This window comes from Stegostoma tigrinum, chromosome 26 (genome assembly GCF_030684315.1).
Source record: "Stegostoma tigrinum isolate sSteTig4 chromosome 26, sSteTig4.hap1, whole genome shotgun sequence".
NCBI lineage: Eukaryota > Metazoa > Chordata > Chondrichthyes > Orectolobiformes > Stegostomatidae > Stegostoma > Stegostoma tigrinum.
This window is the reverse complement of record NC_081379.1, coordinates 25014480-25025122: the sequence shown is the minus strand read 5'-3', so window position 1 is coordinate 25025122 and position 10643 is coordinate 25014480. Positions and strand designations below refer to the sequence as shown.

Below are 10643 nucleotides of genomic sequence, written 5' to 3'. Positions count from 1 at the left end.
TTCCGTTCCGGTCCGCTGCCGCCTCGTGTCAGTGAGCCTGATTCAAACTCTGACCCAGATTGGTTTCTCTGTTTAAGATACCATCACAACCTCCTACCCTTCTCCTTTCCACCACTCCCAATCCCGAGCTATTGGCTCGTATTATTGCCGCCTCTGCCAGTTTGTGGTAAGCGCTGCAGGGATATTGATGATGATGATGATGGTGGTGGTGGTGGTGGGTGGTGGTGGTAGTAGGAAGGACTTGAAAGTGTTTTGCATATAAACGGCTCTATAACCTTTTAGTGCCGGGGGCGGACTCTGGGGTTTTTTTTTGTCCCCTTCCATTTTCGACACCTTCCATCAAACACAACACACAAACCTCTCTTTACAGTTCTCATATCAGAAGGAAATCGACCCGACATCGAAGTAAGTTAGTCCGATTAATGTGCTAGCCTACGGTTTGTACACTCGCCTTTAGTCAGAGTCACTTTAAACGTACACGTAATGAAGGCTTAAGAAATTCTTAAAAACGAAAAACAAAGTTTAAAGCATTTTCCTGATTGATATTTTTTGTAACACAGATTAAAGCTGCATGATATTGATTTAAAATGTGTGAAAATAAGTTGTAAGTATATTTTTAAACAAATAACACTGAGTAGTGTCTGATGGTGTTGGAAAGCATGGCAATGCAGGTTTTAGGAATTGCGAGGCCTGACAGGAAATCATGGAGGAGAATAGGCCATTATTATTTTTGCATAATTCCGTTTTTGTATTCATTTGTCACCGTTCACGATTTGTGTTGCGAGTTCCACTGGAATATATTCTGAATTATGCCAGTATTCTCATAAAAACCGTTTTGGCCTTTGGAGGCTAGACATTCGAGTCATCCTTTAAGGCATAAATTCAAAACCATCAATGATTGGCTGTAACATTTTGCTCGCCGTTAAAACTTAGAAGTTACTGAACTGAATTGAACTGCCACCCCACACCCGCCAGAAGTGTGTTTTTGTCAGTCATTGAATTGCATATAAGGGTGAGCAGTCAGATGTGTGCTTCCCAATGCTCGACAAGATGGCAACTACAAGGAAGCCTGAAATTCATACGGCCTCGCATGCGTTTGATGCAGAAGATGTTAGTGAAGGGACGGAGGCCCATGACAGCAGGAGCTCATTGGAATTTAGAAGACGGGGGGGGGGAGAATCTTGTTGAAACATATAAAATTAAGAAGGCAATAGCTAAGACAGAAGTAGGGAGGTTGTTCCCACTCATGGATGAAATTAAAACTTTGGGGCATAGCCTCAAAATAAAGAGGAGCAGATTTAGGACTGAGTTGAGGAGGAAATTCTTCACCGATAGGGTTGTGAATCTGTGGAGTTCCCTGCCCAGTGAAGCAATTGAGGCCACCCGGTTGAATGCTTTTAAGACAAAGAAGATTTTTGAACAGTAAGGGAATTAAGTGGGGCCGATTGGTGGAGCTCAGTCCATGAAAAAAATTTGTCATGATCTTATGGAATAGCGGAACAGACTTGAGGGGCCAGATGGATTACTCCTGCTCCTATTTCTCATGTTCTTATTAACTGTAAATTCATAACCACCATTTATGAAGCTACTAACTGTTGCCTGCGCTCTCAAGAAACATGTAAAAAGTTCACTCAAAACATCTTTCTTTTCCATTTTCATGATTATTGAGGATATACTCGGGTGACAATGTTGCCTTAATCTTCTCTGACTGCCACTGTTATGACGATACGTTTTGCCTTAATTGATTGAATGATTGCCTGATGACTTTGAAGTTTGAATGAAGTGGCTGCACCACCCATAGGTGACATTTTAGACCTGGCATAAAAGATAAACATTGTTTGGATTATTGTGTAGTAGGAGGATTTTGTTCTGATTTTGAATTTTGTGGATGATACTTCTGTCTGGAGGAAGGGATTAAAAAGCTGAACATGATTGTTCTGTTTAGGTGACTCTTTGTGTATTTACACTGAGGTATGAACAGGGTATTTTGCTAGTTGTTTGTCTATCTTGAATCGGCTTAGTCATTTATGCAAGGGATAGTGCATGTGGAGAAAATAGCTTGATGAAAACTTTTTTCTGTAATGTCCAGTTTGATTAGTGGAGAATTTTAGACTGAAATTGCATTTGCTATTTAGAATCAAAGAATGCCTATAATGTGGAAAGAGACCATTCAGTCCATTGGGTCTGCACTGGCCATCTGAACAGCATCGCATCCAGCCCCAGTACTCCCATTCCTGGAACTCTGCGTTTACCTTGAATGGATCTCACTAGGGCCTGGTCGTTAATGGATGTATTGGAACAATTGCTGTTCCTCATTGATGTGGACTTAGATAAAATTGTTCCAGATTTTTCTGATCTCAAAAGAATTTCTTTACAAGTCAGTTGTTAAGACCAAATTTATGAATTCAAGAAGGGTATAGATAGGGCTAATGGTAGACATCTTTTCCCTAGGATGGGGGATTTCAAGACCAGGGGGCACATTTTGAAGCTGAGAGCAGAGCAATTTTAGAAAGATATGAGGGGCGTTTTTTTTTTTTGTTTTTTACTGATGGTGGTTTACATGTGGAATGAACTTCTTGAGCAAGTGCTGGATGTGGGCACAGTTACAACATTTGGTTAGTAGATGAATGGTAAAGGTTTGGAGGGATGTGGGCCAGGAGCAGGCAGCTGGGACTAATTTAGTTTTAGGTTATGTTTGGCATGGACTGGCTGTATGACCATATGACTCTATGACTATGACAATTTAGATTAGGTGAGTGATCTTGAGTGGCAGTGTGCTTAATTTGCACAAATATTGCATAAAGGTAACTAAGAAAGAGACCTGAGATCAATAATTGACCACACATTAAACTTACACAGCAGTGTGCACTGATTATAGGGAAAACAAATAGGATTTGAAGTCGTATTATAATTTAAATAATATTTTAAGTGTATGAAGTAAATGCCTGCACTTTCTTACAGATATGAAAGATCATGTGGCACTATTTTAAGAACAAAGAAGTTCCCTTGGTCCGTGACCATTTCTGTTCACTATATATGTCTGTGATCCATGCTTGGAGGAAATAGTGTCAGCATTGGCACAATACCAGAACAGGAGGTATAGTTAATTCCTTAGAAAACCAAAGGAAGTTGCAAAACACTATTGATTTCAGTAAGTGTGAGGTAATTTTGATTTAAGAAAACACTAATAATTTACATAGAGTTATTGCTTGGAAACTGGGTCTTTGTGATAGTAAAGGAGCATCATAGCGAGTACAGAATATAAAATCCTAAGATGTCATGATTAGCAGCATTCATGTCCAAAGAAAGATATTGAGGTTTTAGAAAAGGTGCAGTATGGTTCACCGAGGTGTTGCCTAGGATAATTAAATACATATACGAAGAAAACCTTGAAACGTTGGGGCAAAATTCAACATAGTGCTGTGTAGTACACTCCATCTTTGATGCTAAGCTTGCTGGAAATAATACATGAACGTATTATCCCCCCCCAGCAGATATTTAAACCTTATTCCTCAGGATATTCTGGTTGAAGATGAGGAAATGGTGGGGGCATGTAAATGCAGGGAACTTCTGCTTACAGCATCAAAACAAATATGGGAAAATCTGATACAATATGAGATTGAGACTTTCTCCTCTGACATTAAATTTGAGTTATTGTGAAGGATAAAATAATTAAGATTTTACATTAAATGCTTCTTAGTTTTAATGTAACAATTTTGAAATGACTCTTTAACAACTACCATCTAGCACAATTTTTGCAACACTGCAATGGTTAATCAAATTGCAGTTTGAAAAAACCTTGATCATTAGATTTTCACTTTTTTGTACATTTTAAAAAGAAAATCATTTGATTCCCTATTCATATTGGGTTCAAGCTCTCTTTATGTTATCTCTAATTTATTTTACAGCTGTCATTGGTTCCTGATTATTTCTGTTTGCTGTGCTGGTTTCCAAAACAAAGAAATTGTGAAAAGGCAGGAACTAAAGAGAATCAAAAAACAGAGATCAAAAAGAAATGAATTAAAAAGGAAAATAACAGAAGATAATAACAATATTGATCGATTTTAAAGACATGAGAGAATCTCATACTAGATCAAAAATGGAGATTCGATGCCTCATCTCCTCATTTGGTGAGATAAGGATTTCATTGGTTGTTTTTGAACACTGACAGAGATATAATGTAAATAAGCACAGGCAGTGGGGCTGCAGTTCTAGGAGAGAATTGTCTTTTTCACAAAACGTTATTAGCTTCTTAAATGCACCTTGGTCTGAGAGAAACCCTCTTCACCTAGATTGACTGTAGAAACACAATGCGGCAATGTTTTCCTTGCCCAGCCTCACTAAAACTGAAATTGATTGCATCATTGCTGCCCCCAGCCAAACAAACAAATTCAGCTCAGGCTTGAAATCAAACCTGTAACGACAACCACTTGTATTTATGTAGCATTGTCAGCTTAGTAAAAGACACCAAGGTGCTTCACAGGAGCATTATTCATCAAAATTTGACATAACACCAGATAAAGATATTTTAGGCAGAAATAGCTTTTAAAAGGTGTCTTAAAGAAGGAAAGAGGGAGAAGTTAATGGAGCCTCGGTTCTTCATAGTTGAAGGCGTGGGTGTATTATCTAAGTAAGTCAAGGGAGTTTGGGAGCCAGAATTGGAGGACTTCCAATATTTCAGATGGTCAGTTAGAGAAGGTTACAGAGACAGGAAGGGCAAGGTCACGTGTATGAATTTTAAAGTTGAGACATTGCTTAAATGGAAGTTGGAAAGGCAGGGAGTATGTATCAGAATAGCCAAATTGAGAAATATCAAAGGCACAGGTCCAGGTTTCAGCAGCAGATGTGCTGAAGAGTGAAGTCAGGCAATTGATACACAGGTAGAAATTGGCAGTATTAGTGATGACAAGGATGTGGTTGGAAGCTAATTTCATTTTTGTTATGACTGTACAAAGAAGCTGGTCCAGCATCAGATGGATGGATGGATGGACGGGCGGATGGACTTGGTGACGAGGAAATAGAGGATATGATGAAATCCAAACAAAATGGCTTTTTCCTGTATTTAGTTGAAGGAAATTTCTGTTGATTCAGTATTGGATGTCTGACAATTCATGTGACAACAAAGAAATAGTGCAGGAAATGAGAAGAATGTGGATCAGCCAGAGCGGGTTATCAATGAGGTATTTGATGTTTTCGGATGATGTTGAGGACAACCTGTAGATGTGGAAGCCATAGATTGATCCAGAGGAAACCCCATCAATGATAGTGCAGTCACAGAAAAGATGCTGTTCCTTTGATTTATTAATCCAGGCTTAGTTAACAAAACTAGACCTGGGCATGTGCGGTCCCACATCTGGATGAGTGTGGAATGATGTTTAAGAAGAATGGTTTGGTTAATTTTCTAGACACAGGGTGGTGCCATTATCCATCCAAAATAATTTTCAACCCATGAAATACTTTTGAAGTTTAATCATTGATAGGTAAACAAACTCTACAGACAATTTGTGCACAGAATCCCACAAATAATCTGTTTATAATCATGTTTGAGGATTGAGTATTCACTTGGACATCAGAATTCTCATGTATAGTATACTTTTTTATATACAGCAAGGAAACTGACCCTTCAGTCCAATGCATCCATGCTGACCAAGTTTCCCAAATTAAACTAGCCCCACTTGCCTGTGTTTGGCTCATATCCCTCTAAACCTTCCCTATTCGTGTACCTGTCCAAATGTGTTTTAAATATTGTAACTGTACCTGCATTTGAAACTTCCTTTGGCAGTTCATTCCATATACAAACTATTCTGTCTGGAAAACGTTGCCCCTCCAGCCCCTTTTAAATCTTTCTTCTCTCACCTTAAAAGTATGCTCTCTAGTTTTGAACTCCCTCTCCCTAGGGAAATGACCTGTTTGCCTTATCTATGCCCTTCATAATTTTGTAAACCACTATTATAAGTACACCCCTCAACCTCCTAAGCACCAGTGGAAAAATCTTCAAGTAGTGTTATGGAATATTTAATGTCTACTTACACATGTTTTGAATCTCATTTTAACATCTTGCCCCAAAATGGCACTTCCAACCATTTAGTACTTAGGACTGCATTGATACGTTAGTCTTGACTCTAGATTGCTGTTCAAGTCTTTAGTGAAGCTTAAATCCACAAACTTTTGGCTGTGTTGAAAGTGCCACTAACTGATTCAAGCTAATGTACAAGGCAGTCAGATTTGAATTCTCATATTTCAGCCAGGTGATGCAGTGTAATCCGCAATTAACAGTCTTTGAAACACTTTATAGTCAGATCTAATAATCTTATATCCATGTTATTTAAAAATCTAAAAATGGAATTAATACTGCTTTTACTCTTTTCCATAGGACTCTTATCAATACTTAAAACTAATATTCTCTAAACTAAATTTTTTTGTCCTCCTGTCTGAATTTATAATTCCACTAAACGTGTCAATGTTACTGCAAGGCCAGTTGCCTCTGAGAGGCATGCTGGGTATTTAAGGTAACAATTAAGAGTTAACCTTCTCGTGGGTTTGGGAGTCACTTGTAGGCCAGACCATGGAAGGATGAGGGACTTTGCAAAGGGCCATCGCTGGGGTGGTGATGGCCTAGTGGTACTTTTAGCCTAGTTGTTGGACTATTAATCCAGACACCGGGAGTTGTAATGGAGACCCAGAGTTTGATACCTACATTGACAGATGGTAGAGTTTGAAAATTTGGAATTAAAATGAACATGACACTGTTGTTGATTGTTGGAAATACCCATCTTGTTCAGTAATCTCCTTTAGGGAAGGAAACTGCTGGCCTTAGCTCATCTGGCCTGCATGTGACTTCAAACCCACAGCAATGTGCTTGACATTTAACTATTGTCCTGGGCAATTAAGGATAGGCAATAAGGTAAACAAATTATAAACATCTTGTGAATGAAGATTTTAAAAAGTCATGGTTTCTGAGACTAGACTAGCTTTGGATTTCCTGACATCCATTGAATTTAAATTCATTAACAGATTTGCATATGTGTTGTAAAGCATCAGCCTGTACTCCCAAATTACTAGTCCAGTAATGTTCCCAATACATCACCATCTCCTGTCTTCATTTTATCCTATATCGTTAGGACATGCCAATTAAATTGGGTTTTTGTCTTTCCAGTCTCTGTCACAATACTTTCACTTCTCATGCCTTTAATTCTCTCAAGTGTTCTTCAGAAATTAATTTCCTTTAGATTTAGCTGGCTTGTAATTTATCATTTTATTCTCATTGTTACTTCTTCCTCTTAGGAATGTTATACTCTTCATTCATCTGCAAAACTGTAAAAGCTTTTATTTAATTTTCTGCGTTTGTCGATTTTATTGTTCAGTCTGCAAAAATTCTATTTTCTATCTCTAACAGTTGGAAATATAAAATATTTTAAATGGTACAAAGTAAGGCATTGGGGCTTGCCATACAGGAATAGTGATTGTATCAGGATTTTTTACATGGAAATTAAACTTTTCATGCATCCTTTGACAAGAAGTTCTACAAATACTTGGATCAGATCAATTCTGTTTGGAGCATATGTATACACAAGTATGGAGAACCTGTGAGTATGTATGTGTGTGATATGTTATTTTAGCTTATATATAATCCCTACGGTGTGGAAACAGGCCCTTCAGCCCAACAAGTCCACACCGACACTCGGAGCATCCCACCCAGACCCTGCCTTATAACCACCTTATCTACACATCCCTGAACACTACGGGCAATTGAGCATGGCCAGTCCACCGACCTGCACGATTTTGGACTGTGGGAGGAAACTGGAGCACCTGGAGGAAATCCATGCAGACATGGGAGAATGTGCAAAGTCCACACAGACAATTGCCTGAGGCTGGAATCGAATCCGGGTCCCTGATGCTGTGAGGCAACAGTGCTAACTGTTGAGCCACCGTGCCACCCCTGATTATAAATGGTAAATTCTGAACAAGTTGTGGTCCCATAGTTGATTATATTCTTATTAATTAAATCTGGCAGAGCAGACTTGGTGGGCTAAATGACCTAATACTGCTCTTATATCTTATGGTCTTAAGACTTGTATCCTGGAATTATCTTGATAACCCCGAGTTCTGCAGTTGTGCTAGAAGGCAGCTTATGACCAACTTCTTCAGCGCATTTGTAGATAAGCAATAAATGCTAGGGTCACTAGCAAAGCCCACGCCCCACGATTGACTTTACGAAATAGCTTAGATAACAAGGTGTGGAGCTGGATGAACACAGCAGGCCAAGTAGCATCTTAGGAGCAGGAAAGCTGTTGTTTCGGGCCTAGACCCTTCTTCAAAAAGCTTGCTGTTTTCCCTAAAGAGTGCTCCGAATTGTGCACTAAACTCCAGCTGAGACTTAACGGTAATTTAAGAAGATTCAACAACAGCTCGGGAAGCTTGGTCAGCACGAGCAGGTTGGACTGAAAGGTCTGTTTCCATGCTGTGTGACTATGACTCTATATATAAACTTCTGGGCTTTTGTACTCTGCCTCTATTTATAAACCCTACAATCCTGTGTATTCTTTGAATAGACATGCAAATTAACCTGAAAAGTACTACAAATGCAAGGCTTTTTTCCCTTTCGTATTTAAGACCTCCTTGGGGAAATGGTTGATGCTCCGTGTGATTGACAAGACGCGAATGTGGTATCAATAATTCTGAGAAATGTTATTTGGTTGCACGTGTACTTCTCCGATTTTATCTGTTGATCAATTTATCTCCACCCCTATAAAAATCCGTTCTAGGAAAGCACATTCAGATGATGCATTGGACAGTGCACCCTTGAAAGAACCTGTATATGCAAAGTTTCCTTCCTTTGATCACTGATACCTTATTGCTATCCAGAAAAGATTGTGTATTTAAACAGTACAGTATTTAGTGGGAGGAAATTAGCTTCACTGTCACTGTTGATACAGACAGTTTGTGTATGCATTTGAATTTGGAGATTGAGCTACATTACAAAATGTGTTTTAGGATCTTTTGACTATTTTAATGCCATCTGTGCCATACAAAAGATGAAATGAGTTATGAAGTTAGCGCTGTCTTGAATCATATTTAATGCAGCTTGTTCAGTCATATGGCACACCAAACATTTGATATACTGAACTGTACTGTGAACCTTGAAGTTTGTGTGTTGTGTGAGGATAGATGTTCTGACTAATACTTCTAATGGGTATTCTGTTTAAGGGTAAGAGATACTACTTGTGAATCATGTACATTTGTTGTTATTATAGGTTGCAGAAGTAAATGGTTGATGGGTCTGATGACAGATAGGTGAATGGATTAACTAGATCGGCCATTAGAGTGATTTGTTGTTCTGACTGAAACTGTGTTACAGAAATGGAGGTGCATAGAATGAATAACTCTCCTGGACCCGATCAGGTGTGGTGGAGGGTTGCATTTCAGACTAGAGGCCTGTGACCAGCAGGGTGTCTCAAGGATCGGTCCTTTTTTTTGTCATTTATAGAAATGATTTAAACGTGAACATATCAGGCATGGTTAGTAAGTTTGAAGGTGACACTAAAATTGGAGATGAGTACAACGGGATCTTGATCAGATGGGCCAATGGGCTGAGGATTGGGAGATGAAGTTTAATTGAGATAAATGTGAGGTAGTGCAATTTGGAAAGGCAAATCAGGACAGGACTTGTACACTTACTGGTAAGTGTTGCTGAACAAAGAGACCTTGGATTGCAGGTTCATAGTTCCTTGAAAGCAGAGTAACAGGTGGATAGGATAGTGAAGAAGGTGTTTGGTATGCTTGGCATTATTGGTCAGTGCATTGACTATAGGAGGTGATGGGAACTGCAGATGCTAGAGAATCCAAGATAACAGAAGTGTGGGGCTGGATGAACACAGCGGGCCAAGCAGCATCTTAGGAGCACAAAAGCTGACGTTTCGGGACTAGACCTAGGCCCGAAACATCAGCTTTTGTGCTCCTAAGATGCTGCTTGGCCCGCTGTGTTCATCCAGCCTCACATTTTGTTATCATTGACTATAGGAGTTGGGAGTTCATGTTGCTCTGTTTGGGACATTCCTTCGGCCACTTTTGGAATGCTGAGTGCTATTTTGGTTTCCCTGCTATAGGAAGAGTGTTGTGAAACTTGAAAGGGTTCAGAAAAGATTTGAGGACGTTGCCGGGGCTGGAGGCTATGAGCTATATGGAGAGGCTGAATAAGCTGGGCCTATTATCCCTGAAGCTTTGGAGGCTGAGGGGTGACCTTACAGAGGACTGTAAAATCATGAGGCGCATGGATAGAGTAAATATGTGAGGTCTTTTCCTGGGGTGGGGGAGTCCAAAATGAGAGGGCTTGTGTTTAAGGTGAGAGGGGAAAGATGTAAAAGGGACCTAAGGGGGAACCTTTTCATGCAGAGGGTGATCCGATTATGGAATGAACTGCCGGAGGAAGTGGATGAGTTTGTTACAATTACAACATTTAAAAGACATCTGGAGGGTATTTGAATAGCAAAGGTTTAGAGGGATATAGGCCAAATGGGACTTGAAGTATGTAGTATATTTGAGCCGGCATGGATGAGTGAGACCGAAGGGTCTGTTTTCATGTTGTATATCTCTGACGCTACGACGCTTCTGACCTAAAGTTCTTGTAGTGTTGTGGTAGTGTC

The 10643-nt window shown here is 39.5% G+C and overlaps 1 protein-coding gene across 1 annotated transcript in view; it reads left to right on the top strand.

Annotated features, from left to right (window-relative positions):
* Positions 1 to 338: 338 nt before the first annotated feature.
* Positions 339 to 10643, top strand: part of LOC125464024 (lysine-specific demethylase 2B-like) — a 216739-nt gene continuing 206434 nt past the window's right edge. Inside the window, exon 1 of the mRNA XM_059655045.1 lies at positions 339 to 405. The gene's annotated coding sequence lies outside the window, so the exon portion shown is untranslated. The remainder of the gene's footprint in view (positions 406 to 10643) is intronic.